The sequence below is a fragment of the Apis cerana genome, linkage group LG6 (assembly GCF_029169275.1).
Source record: "Apis cerana isolate GH-2021 linkage group LG6, AcerK_1.0, whole genome shotgun sequence".
Lineage (NCBI taxonomy): Eukaryota > Metazoa > Arthropoda > Insecta > Hymenoptera > Apidae > Apis > Apis cerana.
In genome coordinates this window covers 5,179,688-5,205,028 of record NC_083857.1, presented here as the reverse complement: position 1 = coordinate 5,205,028, position 25,341 = coordinate 5,179,688, and the positions used below count along the sequence as shown (strand labels likewise).

The window sequence follows — 25,341 nt, the reverse complement described above, 5'->3', positions numbered from 1 at the left end:
TATTTTATTGCATCAACATAGTTGTACAATGTATAAAATTATTCATCAATCATCTCCTCCTTGATCTCTTAATTTCTTGAATATCTCTAAATGCCTAAAGTTCCTCAAATAAATTTCTTTTCTTATCACATTTTTCCCTGTTATCATTCATTTGCGAATTGTACGATCTATATTTTCATGCATCATTTTTTAATTTTATTCAAATTGAATTTATATCACCAAATCATCTCATCTCCTCCCCAACAAATAAATTCCCAATTCTTCCAACGTAACTTTTAAACGTATTTAACAGCCGACCACGGATGTATTCCGTACGCGTCGTCACGTCGTTTAAAAAAAAGAAGAGAAGAAAAAAAAAAAAACACGCGTGAGAAGTCCTTTCTCACACACAGTTTGTAAAAGCACCTACCGCGTAAATATACAAAGACCGTGAGAGAGGGCGGTGGACGGTTACTAATTCGGTGAAGTTTTCTCATTTGGTGGAAATTAATGTCGGACTATTTGTCCGGGCAGACGCATGGGACGGGTGAAAAGAGTCCGAACGATGTATGAAACCGGCAAAAATAAAGCCTCCGCTACCGCGAATGTACTCCTTTCTTTCTTTATTTTTTTCCCCTCCCTTTCCTTTCTTTTCTTTTTTCTTTTTTTTTTTGTTCCACCACTGTCCGACGATCTCTAGCGCTCGTTTGTTACGCCGACTTCTCGAGTACCGATGTAAAAGGCTTAAAGGTCTTTGCCGCCGGGAATAATAAACTTTGCCGGGCTTCAGGGAATTCATGGCGGGGCCACCGGGCGAAATTAAGTCGAAGAAGTTCCCCCGGAATTCTTTGTTCCACCATGCTTTTGCCCCTATCCGACTCGATTAATGAAAGATGATTCCGTGTTTGGGAGCCGGTTGGATTTGACGGTTAGCGTGATTGAAATATTCTCGAAGGGATGGTTAAAGTTTTGATTGACTTATTGAATTTTTTTTTTTAGATTAAATTTGATTTTGATCGAGGAGGAGGTCGCGGTAGAAGATTTCAAACTTCAGTTTCGAACTTTATCAGTTTCGATTAATAAAATTTGATGATGATGATGATGATGAGTTGTGTTTAAAATTAATTATTCCTTTTCTTTTTAATGTCGAGACAAATAATTTTTCTAAGTAGTCTTTTTTTAATTTCTTCGAAATTATCGCAAATGGATCTTCAAGATTCTCAATTATTATATCAACGAATTAGATATTATAAATATCGGAAGTTTGGAATAGTATTATGATATAAAACGTATATTATTATTTATTTCTTTCCAGAAAATACCCAACATCGATCTTTCTATCTTTGAAGAATTTATATTTGATAAAGGATAACGTTATATCTTGCGTAATAAACAGATTATAAATTCGTTTATTTGATAACAAACTTTACTTCATTATTTACTAATTAACGTTCCAAATTATGGTGTATAAAATACAATCACATTAATTTAATTAATAATTGATTATGATTGACCACAAATATGTATCAAAAGCATAACATCCATGTTGATTTTCCATTGTAAATATTGATGTTTTAAATATTACGATATCGAATGTTGCACAATATTATAAACTATTAATAATTGATAACAAATATTTGAGATAAGAATTTGATTAAAAATTGCCACATATTTTTTCAATGTATCATAAAAGAAATATACACTCTTACTTATTTCCATCATCTTCTTCAACAATACCAATTTATCGTACAAATTTCTTTCCTCCTTTTTTCTGGAAACCAACTTTAAACAACTCTGCTTTCCATTCAAAGATGGTAAAAAGAGTCACGCGTTAACTCGTTGCTACTAGAATTATTTTTTCTCGCAACTCTGAATCGCCATGAATCAACGAAAAATGGCACAAACTACGTCAAAACTGTGCTTCCATCGTACAGAAGATCCTCCAAGATAGTTTCTTTCAGATAGTGTTAAGGGGATTAACGAGTGACAACACGCCTCGATTTCATCGTGGCTTCATTTTTGATAAGAAATGTTTGCAGTTGAAATTCCACGATTCTCGCAACTCTGGAAAACTATATCAAGAAGATAGGGAAAAACTTTTCGACTTCTTCACGTCGTTTTCACAGTTTCTAACCTCTTCGCAACAAAGTTTTTAGTTTCAGATTAGTTTTAGACTTGAAATTCTACGAGTAATAATTCTGTAACTTGGTGAAATTGAAAATCTTCTTGAAAATCTTATTCACATTACTTCCTCGTATAAAATCAAATTTTTATTAAGTCAATTATATATGATAATATAAGAGGATATATATCACGATGACATACATAAGTATTTAATGTAAGTAATTTATTAAACTTGTGGATACAATATATTTTTGACACGCCTTATCTTGTTGGAGTGAAATATTTAAAAATTAAATTAAAATTTTCGTGAAATAAAATTATTTAAAGTTGGATAAAAAATTAGCAGATAACGAAATATATTTACGATTGTTCGTATCTTTTATAAAATATATTAATTCACGTTACATACAAAGATTTATAATATTTTAAATTTATATAATAATAATAAATTATTTCCTTTTAGTTATTTTTTAAATTTAATTTTACCATACCCGATAATAGGATTTAATATTACGCAAAGATGATTTTATATAAATATATTTCGAAGAGTTTAGCTAATTTTCTGAAATATATGTCAGAAACTAAAATATCCACTTTATTTAATAACATCCAAGCAAATTTCTGAGAGAATTTATTTAATTTGATACATTTTAAATATGAAAACATCAAAATTGTCAAATCAAGTTACAACTTGTAGTAATGATTTAGAATTCGGAATATTTAATAAATATTTTAAAAATTAATTGTCTGAAAATCCTATTTACAAATGAAAACTCTCATCCCTGATAATCATCCCAGTTTCGCAATAAGTCTTCAAAAATTGCTCATTCCAAAAATGCCCTCCCCGCCATTAATTTACTCTATCCTCTTACACCTCAACGACCATGTCACCACGCATCACGTGTATCCCCTTAACAATCTCATAAATAAAAAAAAAAAAAAAATAAATAAAACAACAAAAACCACCTCCGAAACGCGAAACGAGCACATTCCACGAATGAAAACGAACAATCCATCATTCTCATCCCACTCGTACTACAAAAACACATTTAATCCCAAACCGTCTCCTCCTCCACTATCGACTAACTAAAAACCAGAAACTCGATCGATCTTTCATTTAACGCGTACAACCTCAATTACTCCACACCAGTTTAATCAAACGTCAATTACCAACCACTGCAATAACAATCGCTCTTTAACGATTTAACCTTTCTCTCTCTCTCTCTCTTTCTCTCTCTCCTCAGACGAGAAACAATGGGAAGAAGTTGAGGTTAGGAGGCGCAAAATGGCCGCGTTTCGCACAGAAGTCTCGTCGTAAATCGCGTTAGGATTGTAAATCGGTTACTTACGATCTCTCTTTATGCGATCGCAGCGCTCCAATCGTCCCGTTATTGCATTAGAGAAGTGTGTGTGTGAGAAAGAGAAAGAGAAAGAGAGAGAGAGAGAGAGAGAGAGAGAGAGAGAGAGAGAGAGAGAGAAGCTTACAACTTTATCCCAATTTCGTTACGTAGTTGCATCGTTTCGCATTCATTCAAAGTTTTTACACAGAAAGAAAGCGAGGAACGTATCCATGCGGCTTTGAACTAACCAGAGTTTCTTTGTCTGCGATTCGCACACCCGGTGGGACAAGTGCGCCATCGTATAAAATTCGGAGTTAAGTATAAACGAAAATGGTGCGCGTGGAACGAGCGGAATCGCGGCAGGCCAACATCTCGCTCGCTCTTTGAAGTCGTTTTTCTTATGCTTCTGGCCTGGACGTCTTCGTAAATGGAATGGTTATAATTTCTTTTGTGTGAATGCTTTTTCTTTTTTTTTTTTTATCGTGAAAAGTATTTAAATATTGATTAAAAATGAAAATTTGTAATATACTTTAAGTAATCAATTTTAAGGTGCTCTTGCAAGGCATTTAGATTTTAAACGTAAATTAATTTAGATCTTGAAATAAAATAATTTATTTCACATTGTTTGCTGACTTTGCTTTTTATTACTGCTTAAGAAATAAGATGCAAAATATACTGATTTATTAATTGAATGGATTAAAAAATGATTTCTAAATATATACGAATTTTTCGATTAAATAATATTATTGTATTAAAGAAGAGCAATATTATATCCTCTCTTCTTTAATTTACACTTAATATTATAATTAATTATTCGAGCATGAATTTTAACGTCATTTCTAATACGAGAATCTAGACAAAATATTCTCGTACAATATGAGAGAATAATATTGATAATTCTTATTAAAATATAAATTTTCATCGTTGAAAGTCAATTTATTACAAAAGAACAAGTAACAAAGCATTGCAAGCTTTCGTGAAAATAATGCTTTTCGTTTTTCCATTATATTTGTGAAACCATTTCTTAAAAAAATCTATTGGTTTATATTCTCTCCTATTATAAAGACGCCAATGGAATTGCTATACGCTATTGTCAACAGCAAGCATTGTACGCCCCGTTTTGCTCTGAAATAAAGGTATTTTCCTAACCACGCTTTCAACTTTTTGTCCTTTTTGCTGTTTAAGCAGTAGAAACGCTTCGTTAACAATATGAAACGAGATTATTTCGTGAATTTCATATCGTTGGGAAAAGAGCATGCATTGATTTCAGTAACTTTCATTATGAACTTTGAAGTCTTACCACTTATACACGATCAAATGGTAAGAAGAATGAAGGAAAAGTGAAAATTGAAAATAATGGTGTATAAAATCTTTAATACGAAAACGATTTCTTCCTTTGTCCTCGTGATATTCAATTTTCATTTTTCCCCCATCTTCTTTTTTTTCATTCTCCTATTTCCATTTGTTCAATTTTCTTTAATCTCAGCCTTTTCATTTTTTTCTATTTTCTCTTGCCATTACTTGTTCCATTTGTTATTTCTCGATCTTCGTTTCCCCATTTTCTTCTCGATAATTTCATTATTCATTTACTCATTCTTTTGCCCTTTTCCACGCCCCATTTACTACTTCTCCATTTCTTACTGGAAAAAAGATCTTTTCTCTTCGATTAATTCTCTCACCATTTTTCTTCGATTCGAGAAAAATAGTAAACGTATGGATTTCTAAAAATAGATTCCAAGATATTTAGTGGATATCTAAAATTGTGGATAGTAGCAGAGATCTTACGTGAGATGGTGCAATAATTTTGACCATTTTGAATATCTCCAATGTTTCTAGAGATACGGAAGAATTTTATTTATAAAAATTGAACGGTATGGAGTAATATCCATACAATAATTTCTTTTCCCCTACAAGATTTCACCTTCATTTTTTAAACCGTGTAATCGTATACTTTTTCATTCCCACCGAAAATCGTGGGAATTCGAACAATATAATATATCATTATATAAATAAAAATGAACAATGTAACACAAATGTAGTACAAACGATAAAGCTAATGATTACGATTATCGATACATCCCGATATATAAACTCTAATAATTCAAGAATTTTCTTTTTTTTTATTTCATTTCTTCAAATCATGAATGTCTGAAACCAGTAACCAGATACCAATATACGAATAACAAAGCTTTCGTTATGCATGCACATTCTTCAACCTTATTATTTTCTCGTTTTCGATTCTCTTGGTGCACAGTGCATACAGTTTACGTAACACGTTACAAGGCATATAATACTCGAAAGCAGTGGTCGTCCAATATATACTTGAGGCTTAAACACTTTCCTTTATACCTTCGAGACCCCTTGTTGTTTAACAATCCACCGTGACGAAACGTTTTGCAAAGCTGTCGTTATGGAGAGGAGACGACTCGCATCGATTCGTATCGGCAAACAAAGGTCGAGGACTGAGGACACCACACACACCGTTTCCCCCAGCCGCAGATATCCGTTATAATAAGCGGTGCAATGTAATACGTAGTCGGTTTTCTAAGCCGGTAGATCCTCGTCGTTCAAACGGAGGAGCGTGGGCCGAGTGCTCTTTCGTGGTCGCGCGGTAATTCGATAGAACTGTGCCAATGGCGTGTATCTCTCGGCAAAAGTTCGTGCGGCTTTGGAAAACCTTGCTTCGTCACGTCGAATGAGTGTTGATGCTCAGCCATCGATCCCTGGATTCGTATTACCGAATCGAACTTCGAAAAATCGATCGCACGATTCGATTCGCTTTTTATTCTTTTCGATTTTGAATTACGCGCGTTCTGGGTCACGTGTTCCAGTAAAGCGATGGCGGCTCCTATGCATGATATAATGGGCAATAATTTCTTTTCTTTTCCTATTCATGAACGGTTGTCTTTAATAGTTACTCGTTAAAATTTTATTATCCCATTAATTTTGATATTCTTATTTAAGCTCTTTTTTTTTTCTGTTGAATCTGAATCAAGAAATTGGTTTGGGAATTGTTATTTCCATCTCGAGGAGAAGTTACAGACATCGTGGAGAACTTTTAGAGGTTTTTAAATTCTTGCGAATCTTTGAAAACCTTCAATTTTGAGACGTTTCGTTTCGTTTCTTTCGTCATTTTAATAACGAAACTTTTGACATATAACTTTTAAAATATAATCATTTTTAATATAACACAGAAAAATATATAACGTGAAAATTGTTGAATATTTTTCCAATAAAAATTCCTGTTCCTCGAAGAATTATAGGAGATATCGAAAATTGAAAAAGTGTATAATCATATACTAATACATATACTAATAATCATGAATAGATACCAAAAAAATACTTTTAATTCAATGTATGTAGTTTCATTAAACTATTCATTCATTACCAAGTATTAAATTCTTATAAAGAATGAAATATATGTATTAAATTAATGATCCTTTTGCTATTTATAAGTACATGTCATGTATATAATGATATGTGTGACCTACATTATAAAGTTATGGAAAAAGATTGAATAGAATTGCTTGTTGATCACTGCGTTAATCACTATGCAATTAGGCCAGCTTAATGATTCAACTTCTATAAAAAATCATCTATAACCTATGCACTTGTCTCTTGTATAAATATTTTAATGTAAATTCTACACTTTTACAAAAGGCAGAAACAAGTATATTTTATTGCATTTTTATTCGTGACTGGATATTATTTTCTAAATTAGTATCCATCTCCATCTTTTGCTATTCATTTTTTTCTTCTTTTTCTTTATTTCAAAACATGCCTTCTCCTATTATTATCTTACTGTCAATTTTACAACCAACATCAAAACAAATTCTTTTTTTTTTTATTCGTTCGATGATCTTCCAAACGTTATCCAGCGTTATCGAGGATCGAGGTAAAGAATAACGAATCGGACAATGAAAATACGAAAAAAAAAAAAAAAGGGGGGAGAAATTTCAACGGAAAGGATCACCGATGGTCGGATCAAAATGGTTTCTCGCGTGCATCGAACAACCAGGACAGAGAAAGAGTGTACCAATCGGCTTGTCTTGTATTACGAGTCGTCCATTTCGTTCTATCGTAAAAAGACAACAGGAAAGCAACAGCTCGAATTGCTTATCCTCTTAGAGACGTTCTCACCACCATTGACCGGTATTCGCAATTCGAGAACATTTCAATTTGATTAGCGTTGAAATTGCACAAATTTTTACAATTTTACAAAATTTTATACAGTTCGAATTTTACAAAGTAAAAATAAAAATAAAATAATATTTCATTCTTCTTTCGATCGATATCGATGAGATTGTATTGGAATTAAATAATTCTTTTTTTGGCGGCAAAATTACGAATTCCTTTTTTCTTTTTTTAAAGCCGAGTCGATCGGTTTATTCATAGAATTTGTTCCTTATTAGATAAGTTTGAGGATGTTGCGGCGAACGGCTACTTCATTTGGAAAATTCCATCTGGGAGTTTAATTTCACAGGAAATTGGAATTCACGAATCGCTGTTTAAACAGATTCAATTCTCCGTGACAGACTTGATTCAAGCTCGTTTCTTAAGCGTTTCTCGTAGTATATGTATATATTTATTTGTACAGTACACAAGTATATCGCAAAGAGGTGAAAGAAAATTGCGGCTAAACGATAAGATTTTCATCCCCTGTTTTCTCGATTTTTGTTTCAACGTATATATAATTCAATATAATTCAATTTCTTTCTCTCGAAAATGATTTGCATTATACGTTGCTTTAATCGTTTGATTAGACCATCATTTCATTGTGCTTATCTCGACAATTTAAATCGAGAATTTGGAAATAGCGCGATGAAGTTTGCTACAATTATTAGTTTTAATTTGATGGATAATTTTAAAAAAAAATTATGTAATATTTCTGCTATATAATTCTTCCAACACGTTGAGAGATTTATAATTTTACTAGTAGAACTAATTTTCAAATTTCAGATAGTTGAGCATCGTTATATCATTCATTAAATGATTACATCTTTCGATTAAATTTTTAATAAATTGTTCGATTAATACTTGTTATCACTCATCGCCAAACGCACAAATTATTACATCCTCCTCGATAAACGAAATTACTTACACTGTCTTAAATCTTCCAATTATTTTTAAAAATCCACTATATTAGTTAATTTTATTTCGATAGATAAAACAAAATATTACTCATTTACACTTAAACCATAAAATCATATGGAAAACACGTAGGAAATATTCAATCAAGTATAAAATCTATTGTTGATTAACATATCTCTTGATTATATATATATACATATCAATCTTCCAAGGATTAACTCGAGGCTTTAATTCGACGAAAATTAAGTTCGATTCGTTCGAATAAAATTCCATCATGCGAGCCTCCCACCCCTTTCAACGTTAATACGATTAAACTTTTAATTTGGTAAAAAGGCCCCGATAGAGGAAACGAACCGGGAGGAATCTCTCCCTTTCCTTCCCTTTCACTTTTACCTTCGCCTTTTTTCTCGAACGTCATTACTTATTCGCCGTTCTTCCGCGAAACGTGGCGCCACCACGACCAATTTATCGGGTGAAAAATTCAGCGAATGAACGAGGGAGAGAATGAAAGAGAGAGAGAACGGTGGATCAGTTTCACGCTGCCAAATGGGAAAGCGTTGTTCGCGTAGCAGAGGATTCAGTCGGCCATCAACTACCCGCTATGGTAGGATACGCGCAACGGCTGGCATGTGAATAAATAGCGGCAGGAAACTGCACTAGTTGCACGTTTCGGTCGGTGACTAATCTTCCAGAGGTGTCGTTTTACGGTTTCATTAAGGGAGGAGGAAGAGGGCGCGCGCCCTCTCGAATCCTGGACGGATAATGAAACGGTTGGAAGCCGGCTATCGTCCCTATAGCCGGATCAAACTTTCATACTTGAACGATGGCTTTCGACGGGGATGGCTTTCTTTCTTCCTTCGAGCTCGAACGCGCGCCAAGTGGGGACAAGATCCCCCTTTAAGAGGGGAGGTTTTTTACGATCTTTTATGATCTTTTTCTTAAGTTTATAATACATTCGAAGGATCGCGTCGGTTATATTGTAAAATTTAGATTTTTGAAGAATTATCGAATATTCCCGAGAATTATCCCGAGTATTATATCGGATTGTTATAAATTTGAATAATTATATCCTATTCTAAATTGTTATCGCGCATAATTGAACTATTTCTCGCTCTCGAGATGTTTCAAATATTGGCAAAGTTGGCTGCCTCAAATTTATCATCTCGCGGTTAATTGAAAACCGGAATTATGCGATGGTTTATTTGGTTTATCGTGATTAATTCCAAGGCTCGAGTCGTGTGCTTAACGAGTGCTTCCTATGGTGGCCTGCTAATTGCTATGGCTGCAATTCACACAGAGTTTCCTATAGTTAGGATTATTCATTTGCGCGGCTTTTTCTCTTCTACGGATCAATCTCTTGTCGACGTTTATTGGCGGCTCGCGTTGACGGCTCTGACTCTTCGTTATCGTTCCATCGACGTCTTAGTTCCACGTTTGCGTGCTCCAATCGAAATCAAAGAGCTTATTAAAGTGTGTACTCTTTTCGACGTATTATTCAAATAACTTATCAACACATAACGTGATAATCAACGATATTTTATTAATTTTGTAATTCAAGTATTTGTGATTCATCGATATTGATATTGTTAATACATTTCGTACGATCGAAATTTGAGAGTCTACATAAGGGTTTTATTTTCTTTTCCATCCATCTACGTCTTTGAAAATTTCAAAAGGCTGCTTCCGAATATACGTTCGTTAATAGAAGCTGACTCGATTTGTTTACTTTGCTCCTTTCCTTCTCTTTCTTTTCTTTTCTTTTTTTTCCAACCGCTTAATAAACTTCGCAGATGTTCGCGTGATCGTTTTGCCTTCTTACAATGATTCGATCGGCGCCATGATTGTCCGCGAACCAATCGAGCTTGACATTCATGGATGCAAATGATGCGTGAAGATTCCCGAGTTTCTTCGATGGTTCGTTTATAGCAGGCCAATTATAGCGATGCAAATTGGAGAGAAACTTGGTCCGAGTGTGCAATTAACGATGCGCGTTATAAACCGCGATAAAACAACATTGATTCGTTCTACGATTAATCCATCGTCCACGGTTTACGCGTTTTATGAAGTATTGATGAGGAAATTAATCTTTTATCATTTTCCTTATGGTTATTGCATAGGTGGATCACGGGTTTATGAATCGACAATTCACACAGACTTAATATCAATTTATGAAACGGTCGTTAATTAATCCTCGTTCACAATTAAATCGCGTAAATGCGCGTTAACGCGTCGATAATGGTTAATTTAAACTGGAAACCTTTTCGGCGGATAAATAATGAGCGAAATGTATTATTTCTTGGTGTGAATTTTCAACGCTATTGATTTATTTATTTCCCCGTGATTATATTAATTTGCATAATTTCTTAATTCAATTAACACGATTTTTGAAAAATTAAATTTATCAGATATAAATATATGTATATTCTCGAAGCTGTGTTAGTGTTTCATAATCAAACATTTTCTATCCCAAATCTTTATCAGCGTATTTCATCTACATTATCCATTTAATTCGCGCTCCCCACACCCAATATTTTTTCCCTCTTGTTATAACGAATATCAATTAATCACGCTTCTCCAAACAGATAACTTCTGAAAATTCAATTAAAAGAAAAAAAAAAAAAACTCCGATAAAACTCCATTACATCGTTTCGCTCTGACGATCTAATTTTTCAAAAAAATACTCCAAATCTCAAAACAGACAAGGTATCTCACATATTCCTCCTCAAATTTCTCCTCAAAGGCGGTAGAGGAGGACGAGTGAAAACTGAAAATTAGAAAAAAAAGAGCAAAATCATTTAGAGAGACGTAAACCACAAACCGAAATCCACCCTCTACAACGCGATCTAACCACGAAGCGCGATGCGATCCGATCGAAATCCAGGGGGAAGAGGGGGGCGAGTCTCGCAATTAGCTAACGCCTCTGAAATTCCACACTCCCAATTAAGCCCGCGTATACCAGCCTTTTTTTTTTCCACGTTGCTCGATGATACCGGCGGTGGTGGAGAGCCAGCAGGCGTTTTGCCTGCTCGTTATCATTTGATTGGCGCCTTGGTTATCGATCGGCTCGCCACGAACAGGGGGGCACGCGTGTGTGTACACGCGAGTCGACGATCACGAGCCGATTGTAATGAACTCATTAGCGCGAGAGGTCGTGGAAGCGCGATTTTTCTCTCTTTCACACTTTTTCTCTCTCCCCCCCTCTTTTTTCGCGTATGCGTTTTCCAACAGTGCAACCTTTTTGCGCCAACTCACTCCGTTTCGGCCGAAAACAGTCGAGAACGATCTAGATATATCATGGAGAGAGAGGGAGAGAGGGAGGGAAAGAGAGAAATTGGGTTGCAGGGGAAGAGCTTTCCAGCTCGTCGATTCATTAATGGTTCAAGGGTTGCAGTCTTTCAATCAAGGAGTTAACCAATCGTATACGTTTCGTTCACGTGGATACATGTTTTATATGATTGGGAATGGATTTAAGGTTTGTTAAGAATTGATTAATTATTATTTTGTGTAACAGTAATAATGGGGAATGAGTTATTGCAAGTTCTCGAGTAAATGTTTTCTTATATTCGTGGCCGACAAGTGCATCTATGTTGATGTAATTCTACATTGAATCGAGTTTAATCGAATGTAAGAGCGTAAAGATTAGTAAAAATCAGAGAAGCCTTTTTTAAAAGAGGCAATGATCGATTACAACAATATTCGGATTCAATTTGGTTTAACAATTTTGTCCAATTTACTTTGCTATTGATCCTGCTTTGAAACGATCCAAGGTGGATTCCACGATCCGGTGATCACGAATATCGAAGGTTTCGCTATTTGAAGTGGCCCACGCCGAGTATCGAGCAAAGCTCCGCACTCAAACTACAGTCTTCCATCCTGGATCTCAGAATTTAGTGAACACCTGTTTACCCGTGTACACCGCGATCGCAAGAGGCATTTAATCAATTCGACTTATACAAGCACCATTTTCTAATCAAACTTAAGTTTGTCTTCAGCCGCATAATTACTTTCCTGCACGATTATACGAAATCGTGATACGAAACGCAAAATATCATTAATTTTTAAATTAAATGTACTCGTCCTCTTCGTCCATAGATAATCAGTTTCGTTCAAACTGACTTCGAATAATCGATTTACGCGTCGCAAAAGGTGCCACTTTCATTTCATCCCTCCCTTTATTCCAATTTTTCCCAATTTTATTCGCACGAGTTTTCAACAACTCTTGGAAAGCCGATCGAAGATCAATAACAGGTTCATTTTCTTCTCTCCCTTCATTTTTCCCCATCTTATTCACACGAGTTTTCAACAACTCGTGGAAAGTCGATCGAAAATCAACAACAGATTCATTTTCTTCCTTCCCTTTATTCCAATTTTTTCCCATTTTTCTCGAGTTTTCAACAACTCGTGGAAAGCCGATCGAAGATCAACAACAGATTCATTTTCTTCCTTCCCTTTATTCCAATTTTTTCCCATCTTTCCCGAGTTTTCAACAACTCGTGGAAAACGAAGATCAATATCAGATTCATTTTCTTCTCTCCCTTTATTTTTCTCCATCTTATTCACACAAGTTTTCAACAACTCTTGGAAAATCGATTGAAGATCAATAACAGGTTCATTTTCTTCTCTCCCTTCATTTTTCCCCATCTTATTCACACGAGTTTTCAACAACTCGTGGAAAGCCGATCCAAGATCAACAAGTCGTGGAAAGCTGATCGAAGATCAATAACAGGTTCTGTTTTTTTTTTCTCTCCCTTTATTTTTCCCCATCTTATTCACACGAGTTTTCAACAACTCTTGGAAAATCGATTGAAGATCAATAACAGGTTCATTTTCTTCTCTCCCTTTATTTTTCTCCATCTTATTCACACAAGTTTTCAACAACTCTTGGAAAATCGATCGAAGATCAATAACAGATTCATTTTCTTCTCTCCCTTTATTTTTCCCCATCTTATTCACACAAGTTTTCAACAACTCGTGGAAAGCCAATCGAAGACTTTATTCCAATTTTTCCCGATCTTTCCCGAGTTTTCAACAACTCGTGCGATCGAAGATCAACAAGTCGAGAGCGCAGAACTCGTGTAATCCGTAACAAAGGGATGGGGGAGGAATCCGCGTGGTTTCGATTCACGTCAACCGCTTTGACATCGTGCCGCATTAGGAAACGGTTAGTCACGCGCGTCCATTAGGGCCTGGCTCGAGATCGAAATCGGAGGATTCGACGTGTGTCCACCTTTAACGATACTATGTGCATATATATAAATATATATATGTAGAGGTGGATCCCGCCCAATGTCCACGCTCGTCATGCCTCTTGAACACAATCGTGGGGGATGTCGATATACCGGGATAAAAATCCTTTATCGGTGTTCCGGTACGCGAAAGGGCCGATGCAATGTGGTTATCGTGGGTACACGGTATGAATAGAACGTTAACAAGATGTATCGTGCACGGATACGATGGCACGAAGCCGGCCGAATCGGTTTTCGGGATCAATGTTCACGACATTCGGGCTCTGTTTCGAAACCGTGTTTACTTTACGTTGTACTTGTTATCGATTCATATTCAGGGGGGATGGGATCGAGTTGGAAATCGTGTAAAATCGATCGAATTGTTAAAATAAAATGGAAGAAGACTTTTTTTTTCTTGAAAAAGGTTCAGAAAAAGGTTAAAGTGAGATTTGAATTTATGATATAAACGAGGAATCGCGAGGAGGGGAATAATTCTGTTAATTATCTGCAGAAATGAAATTGAAATAGATGAAAATGATTGAGGAATTAGATACTGTAGCAAAGAATTAAATGTCGCGAGGATTATATATAATCTTGAATATCTTAAGAAATTTCGAAGTCTTCGAGAATATTTGAACGTAGTCTCTGAGAAATCTCTGAGAATATAATAGCTTCTGGATTTCTAAGAATCACAATAAAGGTCTTAAGGATCTCCAAGGAATTATGGATCTTTCAGCAGTTGAAAGAGTTTCGAGAATTGCAAAGAGTCGTACAAGTACCACTCTTTAAATATATATATATATATATACATCATTTATAAAAGTTGTAAAATAATAATTTCTAATAAAAGGAAAATTTTTTTAAAATTGTTTAAAAAAAAATCCTCGTTTCTACAATAATTATATAAATTGTAATTCCAATAAAAGGATCAAGTGTTCATAAAACCAACGACGGAACTAAAAATTTGAAGTATCGCTATTTCTTTTTTTTTTTATTTTCTAAATCGACTAACACGATAAAACGAGAATGATTTACAGGAGCAGTTTTACAAATTCGAAATTTCGTATCGTGTTCAAAACTTGGATGATCTACGCCGTAAATCCCACGTAAACTTCAAACTCTACAACTTCGAGGTAATGTAACATCGTGCCATGTGCATTTCGGTATCTACATCGATCCTTGCAAATCCAAATTGACGTGCATGAGGTTACACGTGTCCCGTTTCGTGATAATTATAGATAGATCGTCGAGCAAAGTTACTTGAACTTTGGACAAAGCCGAATTCGCCAATATATTATTTATTGCGTCTCCCCCTTTATTAATATTTCCTTTATAATGGCTTTTCATTATCTGTAACAACGAGATAAGAAATAAATAATTATACAATTTTTGTTTTATTCGTCCGCGTCGTCTTGAATTAAAAATTTTCTCGAATATTTTCACGTAGATTTATTATTTTAACTTAATAACATTTTTCTTCTTCTTCTTCTTCTTTAAATTCTATTTTCGAAAGGAAATAAAATAATTGAAACGTTCTGTACGAGTGTAAATAGGTTAGGTTATATTAGGTTATGTTCCATTCAGAATCTTGATCGTTTGTTGCAATATTAACTTTGACGGCAATTCGTTTCTTAATGTCTTCTGTTTTAAAGCTCTTGTTACGCTTGCCAACACGGCGAAATGTTATAAAAGCGTATATTCATCGTACGATACGTATTTTATTTTTCTCGGGAACGGAAGAAATAAATTGTCCGTATTTAAGGTCCATATAGCACATTCCGGGAGATATTTCGCGCTAGAGTACACGAACCGAAGAAAATTTTATCTCGAAAAGCGAGAAAAATGCGTCTTTACATTCTGGTTACAAATAAATGATAATTATTTCTGACCGATCGAAACGCTTTCTCTTTCTTTTTAAATTCTTTTTTTTTTTCTTTCTCTTTCTCATTAATGTGAAAATCTACGAGCTTGCTTGTGAAATACTTAACAATTTCAATTTTTCACTGTGTTAAATAAAAATTTTTTATTTATTATACGTTTTTTAATCTTTGTTTATTAGATTTTTATTTATCATTCATTTGTTTTTTTTATTTATGAAAGATTTTACGACCAAATGGCTTGCAGAGTTATTATTATTATTATTGTTATTGTTGTTGTTGTTGTTGTTGTTATTATTATTACAATTTTGAAATGAAAATTCAAAATTTTAATCGATTTTACTATTTAGAAAATGTAATTACGTTAAGATGATCGTTCTAAAAGTTAAAATTAAAATTGTGAAAAAAAAAAGTTAATAAATAAACAAACGTTAAAATAAAAAAATAATTAATCATTTTTGAATCATTAATCCTCATCTCAATTTCTGCTCAAGAGCAGACACGTAAAAAATCATTATAAAAGCGTTAATGCCAGCATGAAGGATCCTCAGAAGAGATAAAATAAAACGAGCCGATAGCATCCGTTCCATCATGCCTGCCTCACGTTTTATGAAAGGTTACAGTAGCTCGTAAAGGAAATCCTAACGATGGTGATTCGCCGACTCTGCAATTCCTCCATAAAACGACCAAAACCCCGTAATTAAACCGAAGAAAATTCTACGTTCTGGTTAAAGTATTAGAAGAAGTGACTTTCATCATAAAAATGGGGGGAAAAGTTTTATATTTGAAAAAAAAAAAAGTGTTCACACAAAGAAGGGATTAATTAACCTCAAATTTGTTTCGATTCCGTAAAATATGAAAGCCATATTAAATTGTATCAAGTATCTTAAATTTATTACCTTCTTTATTCGATCAAATCTCGATATAAATAACGAAAATATTAACCAAACTAACGACCCACTGAAATAATATTTTCAATTCTCTTAAATTAAATATTAATTTCACCGTTTATATCGTTATTATCATTATTATATTTTTACGTTGTTACAATATAACTATGATATAAAATGCAATCCTTATTAGCATTTAGATATCTTTCTTTGAATTTCGAGAGGATTTTTCTTTCCAATTTAAATAAAAGTCACACGATCTTTTACCTTCACTCCCTCACAACACATCACGCGAGAAGAAATTAACACGCAAAATCTCAAATCTCCGCACTCTCTTAATAATCAATATCAATATTTCTCGAAGCCGGATAAGACCAGACGAATAACACTTTTATCTTTCAAACGTATCATTTTTAACATTCCCTCCACTCGCGTTTAAAAACCGCATAAAACCATTACATCACGCACGCAACTGCGAAGTAAGAATCAAAAACCACTTACCTACCTCGTTCCACCTTAATCTCGCCTACCTTTCCACGGTTATCCGCGTTCTTGAATACCGGCTGCGTGAAAGGGTGCACGTGAAACGAGATTTCTCTGGGCGATGCCAATCTTCCCAACTTCTCTCACGTGGACGAGGCGTCTCGTTAAAGTGAAAGAGGAAAGGTCTCTTTTAACGCCCATCCAGGGCATCCGTAATTAAATCACGATCACCCGGTTGCCACGAGGTTGAGGATCGTAATTTCTCCCACGAAAAGGTTATCCAGTGCAGCAGGGTCCGGGTTCGCGGCGTCCAGCGTGCCGGAAGCCTCTGATACGGCCGTTGAAAATCGAATTATCGCACGAGATTGTTTCTACGTCTGCCCGCTTTGGTTTCTTACAACCAAATGACGCTTAATTCTCGATTTGTCCTCCGCTCGTGTTTACATTCGTCGATTAACGTTGGTTTGTTTTTCTGGAGATAGAAAGGAAATATATAGGTTATTCGAACAAGTAACGAGTATAGAATAATAATAATTGAAATTGTGAAAAATTTTACAACGTATGATATTATAAAATGGCGATTTTCGAATATTTTTTATTTTATTTATGTAATTTTTAAAAATTAATATTAATAATTAATTTAAATTAAAAAAAAAATTATATTAATAAATATTAAATTAAATTAAAATTAATATTAATAATATTAATAATTTTTAAAAAATTAATATTTAAAAATTTATTTGAAATGTATTTATAATCGTTTTTCAACGATGAGATTCAATCAATAAATCAAAGGTAGAGGGAAAATGGAATTTATTGTAATGGTTATTAAGATAATTCTTCGTCTTCTTTTATTTTTTATCTAATTAAAATTTCAAATTACGTATCGAATTGTTATCGAGATCGTTATCTGGCTAAATATTTGCCAAATCGTATCGTTATTAAACTTCACACAACAAAATCTAATTATTACTTTTAAATACATCAATGCATTGTTCCAATGGGATTCAATATATGTAAATTTTCATTGAATGGAAAGATTGGTCCCAGGAGACTATATTTTCTAGGTTTCTAGAATTCTCGTTACGATCTATTTTATGAACAATTTTTAATGTATAATTTTTCCTTTTTAAATTATATTTAGAAACTGTTACACAATAATTCAATTCAATATATATATAATTATATTATCACCTAGATAGAGTGGCGCGAAATTCAAATCTTCCCAAGTGAATATACCGAGTCATACTAATATTACAATAATTAATGATAAATTAATTAAAAATAGATTGAATCTAATTCTCAAAATGGAATTAACCTCGTTCCTAATATCATATCTCCACTAACTGTAACTTCTTCTTCAATATTCCTATAAAAAATTACTTTTATTACTGCAATATCCTGTTAATCTCAAAGTTAAGAAAAATATTATAATACTCGAGAAACAAATTTCCACTTTGCAATTTTCAGACTAGCTAAGAAATTATGCTATTAACCCTTTCATTTCTTCAAACAAAAGTGCACCAAAATCCACCCCATCCAAATCCAGATCAACATGGCATCGCAATAAAGGTTAGAAAGGGACGTAAAAAAAGGAAGAAAGAATCGTCTGGTCAGCGGCAATCGGAATGCCTTCTTTTCCACGCCTCTCCTCAATCTCCCCGAGAGAATTATCCAGCGATTCTAGTTGAACGTCGAGGGTCACGGGTTAATGCAAACCATTAGTCTCGGAAACGAAGGGTCGCCGCGACGAAAAAGTGCACTCACCGTGGAAGACCTCCGAGCTTGCAAAGCAACGAAAGCTGTTGCTTCTAAAGGATCGCCTACACCCTCGCCATTTCCTCCCTGCCTCTGATGGATGTGCATCTCGTTTGCCTCTTCTCCCTAGCCAACCGGCCACTACTTACCGAAACACTTCGACTTCGATTCGTTTTCCAGTTTACGCAGGCTTGTTTTTTCCAACGAACGGGGTTGAATAATAACTTATTACGTCCGCGTTACGTAAACCCACCTGAAATGAAAAGATATTATATTAGAATGAGAAAATATGTTGTTTGAATATAACGTTTCAGATATCGAAGAATTCTGGATTTCTCGGAGAGAGGGGAAAATATATTTTTCATAGTTTCGAGCATAAGCTTATTTTATCGTTATTTTATTGTTGTTTTATGCGGATGTAAGGGTGGAAAATTTTGGAAATTAAGGATGTCGGTTTTTTAGTATCTTTAGTGACTTTATTAAAATATATCATATACATTTTGTCCACTTCAAATTTGTCTAATATCCTGAATATAATTTGCGTAATTTAATAATTAATTATAATTAATTGTAATTTGTGTTACGAACGTTGCTCGTTATATGCAACAAAGGATTAATTTTATGCAAGAATTAACAAAGGGATACGAAAATACGTTCTTTACACGAGGATGGATAAGTTCAACATTTATTTTAAATATTCTTGATGTATGAAATTTCATGAAAACGAAGAAGGGAAATGGGAGAAATTTCTTTGAAAGAAGTCTTGCAATGAGCACAAAATCGATGTTGTTTCTTTTATTGAAAGTATGGCGAAAGAGCGGACATAAACTTTGTGACAGATTTAGTTTCAAGGTAAAAGGCAGTACATATTCCTTTATATAGAGTTCCAAGACATCATATATATTGCGAATATGACTAAAAGATCTATATTTAAACATGGAATGGAAAATAAATTCTTTCATCTTTTTTTGAATTGAAATTTTATGCTTTCGATATAAATAAACGTATTACTTTTTAATCTCTTTTAATTAATTAACTTTAATTTCGCGCCCATTATTCCTTTTAATTATAAAAATATTTAATAAATATTTCGAATATATTTTAATAAAATTCGTTCAATTCAATTAACGCGAGATTTGTTTGAAATAAAAATGTACTTACATATATACGTATATTTGACAAGTATTCAAGTTTTATGTTTCGACAAATTCTACTTTAAAAGAAAAGTACAATACGCTTGTTTCATATTTGTATAAAATTTCCTATAACAAATTTCTCTTAACGATTTATAAAAGTAACATCGAACGTTTACTTTTATTAAATTATTATTCAAAACAAACTTCCACTTCAAAGAAATTCTAAATGCAACTTGATCGCATCCAAAAAATTGTGGGGACAAAACTTAGGATCACAAGTCACTCGCGCCATCTACGACGTTATTTCTCTAAAAACGGAATGTCCGATCTCTGTTAATCGAGATCGTTTTCAATGGGGTATTGGCCGAGCGAAGGATGAAGAAATTCGTCGGCCTTCTTTATGGGCAATTCGTGAAACACGATTAACGGGCAAAGTTCGTTTCGTTGGAGTTCGATGGCGGTGGCAGCCTAGCGTTAATGAACCATAGTTCGCTGATTCGACGATGAGCATTCGGGAGTTAATCGCCCGCGCCACGAAAGCAATTTTGCCAACTCGACTTGTTTCGCTCGATAAGGTCTCTCTAGGCAATTGTACCTTTGCACGTACATGCATGCGTGCATCTATGTATAGGCTCGTTCCATTGGCTTGTTTCGAAGACGAATTTGACGTTGGAGAGGAATTTGGTTACACGTGGTTACAATTTATGATTAAATCATGTTGGACATTTAACGTATTTATTAGTGGATACGATTGTTTTGAATATTTTACTTTCTTTTTTTAATGTTTTCGATCTTAGAATGTGAAGAATGGGATAAATTTCTTATCAATTGATTACTTTTGCAAAATTATTTAGAAAAATTACGATATGCTTTACGATAAAAGCGTGTCAGTTTCGAAATTGTGTGACGTATCCTAAGATGATATAAATCGACTTATTCTCGAAGATCTCCATTTTTGAAGATTGAGAATATATCTTTTGCAACACGTTAATACTTTTAACCTGGTTTGCTTTCATATTATTCGATAAAGCGATTCAACGCATAGAACAATTGAATACTAAAACCTTCTTCTTATATAACGATAAAATCCCATTTAAAAAAAGCTCCTTTTAAATCACATTACGTTCTTGAAAGTTAAATGAAAACGAATAGAATGCATTACACCTCGAATAAAGATCAATATTTAATACTAGAGAAACGTTGTAAAGTTTAAACGAAAGAGAATTAAGTTATATCGAATAAAATTATTTATTATATATTTTTTCTAAACAAAATCAAATCTACATACTCCAATAATTTCGATGAAGAGAAAGCTATATTAACAATAAAACCAAATTTCTAGAATTAGAAATAGGACCATCTTGACCTCCCTTTTGGACAGAGAATGTCCACCATCCATCTTCTGAATTTTGCAACATAAAGAGGATCTCATCCTGCGATGCAAGAAGTATTTGTCCTACGGAAAGCAATTCTACATGGAGGGACAGTTTGAAATATAAATCAGTACGTTACTAAATTATATAGAACGACGGTGAATCGAATATAACGTGATTATAAATACTGGAAGGAATATACTGGATGAATCAAATCGTAAGTTAAAAAGCAATTCAAAATATTGATAAAATTTCTTGTATTTCTAATATTGCACCGGCTTTAAATTCCATCTACTGGTAACACTAAAAACGACGTGGAATTATGGACAGCATCGTTTCATTTTCTATTATTCGAATCTTATTATTGGATGTCTATGTGTGTGAAATTTTTTGATCTTTCGAATATCCAATGTTCACGTTCAAAATGAAACACCCTGTACGTGAGCACTTATGTATGTACACACACGGCTGGCCCGTGACTCTTTTCCAGAACTCGAGCTCGCGTTCTTCTCTCCTTTCCCTCAACAATGCCAACTTTTACAGTCAATCTCGTTTCGTTGGAATGGAGAGTTCGAGTTCCGTTCCATCCACGGTCGAAACGTGTATATGAACGTTCAGGGACAGAACGAGATGGATTTGCCTTTTCGTTTCGACTTTTCGCAGAAATCTTGTTTCCCCGCCAACTTTCGATTGAAGTTAACGTGTAAAAGAAAGGATCGAAAGTTTATGTATTTTTTTTTTAAATATTTATAAAATTCGTTCAATTCACAATTAGATTTTTTGACATTCGAGAGGATTAATCATCAAATTATAAGTAGTGAATAATCTTCTATGATACTTTTCTTTTTTACATAGTAGATTTATAACCAGATGAAATATTAAATCCATGTCTTAGCCCAACTAATGTTCCTTCAATAAAACTATTTCTTTAATCATTTTCTAAAATCATAATACAATTTTTTCCATATTATAAAGTATCTTCGATTTGAACTGTCGATTGATTAAAAAACACTGTCACGATAATAATAAGACTATAATATCTATAATAATCGTATTTTTTAAAAAAATTCATACTCACATAAATATCGAATTCGATCATCGTGCAGAATGAAGCGCGAATTTAAGCTTGAAATTATTATTTGCATATAAAAACGGAATGCCTTCTTCGTTCTTATTTTATATTGAATAGTTCCTTGCTCTTGTTCTGCAACTCGAACCAGGAACGCGTCCTGAACGATAATAAGTAACAGTCTGGAGTAGATTTATTATGCCTCGTAATTTGTCACGAAAGCCCCTCTCCGAAAGCCAATAAATACTGTATCGTTTTATTTTCGTTTTATTTTCAACACCGGTACGTTTCAGCAGCCCCTCTCGTAAGATAGATTTATCAGGTGTACGGGGAATTAATTATTCAAACAAACAAATCAGGATTTAATTATTATTTTTCTTCTTTTAGTCTCAAGTACGTTTTATCCTACTTTTCTCTCCTTTTTCAGAATTAATGCAGCGCGATAGAGACTGAACCAATTCCCCGGTTAATCCTCTGTGATTCCATTTGATTTGCAAGATGAATAATTGTACGATTATATTTTTATTTGAATTTTAATTTTCAGCTCAATCATTGCGTTATATATATATATATTTTTTAGGATGAAATAGAGAATCGTGATTGAATTATATTACTTTTCAATGTATAAAATTCTTTTAACTGGTGAAAAATCTATCCATTCTGTTTCTCTCCTTTAGAATCATTTCGAGATGGAAAACAGGTCGGCAGAATTTTCGAAGGAATCCCAAAAATTTACATGCAAATCGTAATGCAGCAAACAGTTCTTACATGTTAAGGAAATATTGCCAAGTGATCTTGGAAAGTATCGAAATTCGATGGGAAAGAAATTCGTGGAGCCTTTGCAAACGTCGCGAACGAACAGTCGATTTTATCGAAGCGGATATGTTTGACTAGTAGATTTTTCTTTTTCTTTTTTCTTCTTTTTTTTTTTTGAAAATTTGAAAAAGTTTTAAAACAAGACATTTGTTTCACGTTCGACGACATTTCAATTCAAATTTTTCCAAATAATCCTAATGGTTCCTGATCCGTGGATCAGCAAAGAGTTTTATTTTAATACAATTAATTTTCCACAAAGATTATCCTCTCGTTATTTAATTCAAAGTCGATAAGACTATCAATCTTTTAAATTTTCCTTACATTAGTTAATTTATTCGAATATTATCGAAATGGACTGTGAATCGAAAAAGATTGAAAGATCTAGAGTGTATTTTCGAATTTTCTTGACAAAATGTAATAGTTTTTACGAATTTAATAGAATTAAACGCGGTTAAAAAGACTTTCTTTCGAAGGCTTCTTTGTATTTTCCATCCATATTTGTCTTTTGCTATAGCATTTACCTTTTTTCCTTTTGCAGAAATTTCACGTTGGACTGTAAAATTGTTACATGAGATGTGCGAAACAGGAGAAAGCAACATATTGCTTTGATTCTAAATGTTCCGCTTGAATTCCGCGTAGAAATATTCGCGTCAACAAGCAGGATGACATTTTTCAGATGTAAACTAGCACGATTGTTTTCTTCGTAGAATCTGTGTGACAGATATAAATATACGTCGAACAATGTGGGAGAAATTTCGAGTTTTCGTTACGAAATTTCATTATTTTTACAATTATTTGATTTTGCCAAGCAATAATGGAATAATAAAAGAATACAATTATTTTGTCTTCCTCTTTTTATTTTCATCGTCGAAGGATCGTCACAATTCTATTTTTCATTGAAACAGAATTTGAAATATTTATATAATATGTATTTATATAAATGAGCATCAGGATCTAGGATGAAAAACATTTCTAAATTAGACAATTCACTGTTAATTGTTATAAATGTTATAAAATCTAAAAACTCCAAATTATTCCAATTATTTAACTCTATCTCGAAAACATAACTCGTTTTAATAGAATTTTTAAGAAATTTCAATGTTCCATTTCTCTTAATTGAAAAAAAGAAAGAAAAAGAAGACGAACGAGAGGAAGAAGGAAAAAATGGATAATCTCGTTATTAACTTCTCTTCCTTCTCTTTTTCCTAATTTTGAATTAAATTGAACCGACCCTCTGCTACGTTCATGATACAAGGAAACACGAATTCGATCCATGTACCGTACGATATCGCGCGTCGTGTAAATTAGAGCGCTAATTAATCGGAACGACCATTGACCAGGCACGTATACAATGCCTGCATAAGCTACAAAGGAGCATCAAGTTGACCAGAACAGGTTGCATTGTACGTTGGCTTCCACTTATCAAGTATCAGATCCTCGCAGAAAATATTGGTACAAATAAAACATACTTTATTTGCAGGGACATGGATATTTTTATCGTGATAAATTAATCGTAACTTGCGTTTCTTTTCAAATTCCAGCCAAGAAAATTGATCCAGAAAAGTAATTATTGTTGTTATCTGATTGTAGACAGACTTGTGGATTTACGAATTTTTGCTACTTTTCAATATAATAATTTTTATAATCTCGAATTAATTGATTTTTTTTCTTTAAAATATTTTTCTTCTTTCCTTCTAACTTTCACTTGAAAGCGTTTGAAAAATCGTGGAAACGTGGGGACAGATGGTGGAGCATGTTTTCGCATCGCGCGATTAACATTTATTACGTCAAACGATAACAGGAGATCCGATGATGAAGTGAAAATCTATTATTTAAATAAAAAAGGGAAATTATTTTCAAAATTGTTTCGAACGTGGAAGATGATTATAGCTTTCTAAGGGGGATATTTTGAGAGTAAATACAATAACGTTCATTAATAAATTACACAGTAATTTCATTGTCAGATCTCGTATATGCCCGCAGACGTCGTTTATACGCTACTCGTTTCGAAGACGAGGCATTTACTTGAAATAATACTCTTAAGAAACATGTTTCAAGCTCTTCTTTAAAATTGGCGAGGCTTGTGGCTTTTCGACAAGTTGTTTTAACGAAGTTTGATTAAACATGGCTACGAAAAGTAGCGGTATTCACATTTTAGTACCGTGTCCAATGTTTACGAC

The 25,341-nt window shown here is 33.6% G+C and overlaps 1 protein-coding gene and 1 long non-coding RNA gene across 16 annotated transcripts in view; one reads left to right on the top strand and one right to left on the bottom strand.

Annotated features, from left to right (window-relative positions):
• Window positions 1–25,341, top strand: part of LOC107998282 (fibrillin-2) — a 152,549-nt gene that overhangs the window by 22,901 nt on the left and 104,307 nt on the right. The gene's annotated exons all lie outside the window — the stretch shown is intronic.
• LOC107998285 (uncharacterized) overlaps window positions 1–25,341 on the bottom strand; it is a 69,195-nt gene that overhangs the window by 17,533 nt on the left and 26,321 nt on the right. For 7 of the 10 annotated variants that reach the window (XR_009830026.1, XR_009830031.1, XR_009830027.1 and 4 more), the window contains 2 exons: window positions 18,777–19,020; window positions 17,028–17,481 (listed from right to left, as the gene is read on the bottom strand). This is a non-coding gene — a long non-coding RNA (uncharacterized LOC107998285). The remainder of the gene's footprint in view (window positions 1–17,027; window positions 17,482–18,776; window positions 19,021–25,341) is intronic. The other 3 variants (XR_009830029.1, XR_009830028.1, XR_009830030.1) reach the window with 2 other exon arrangements.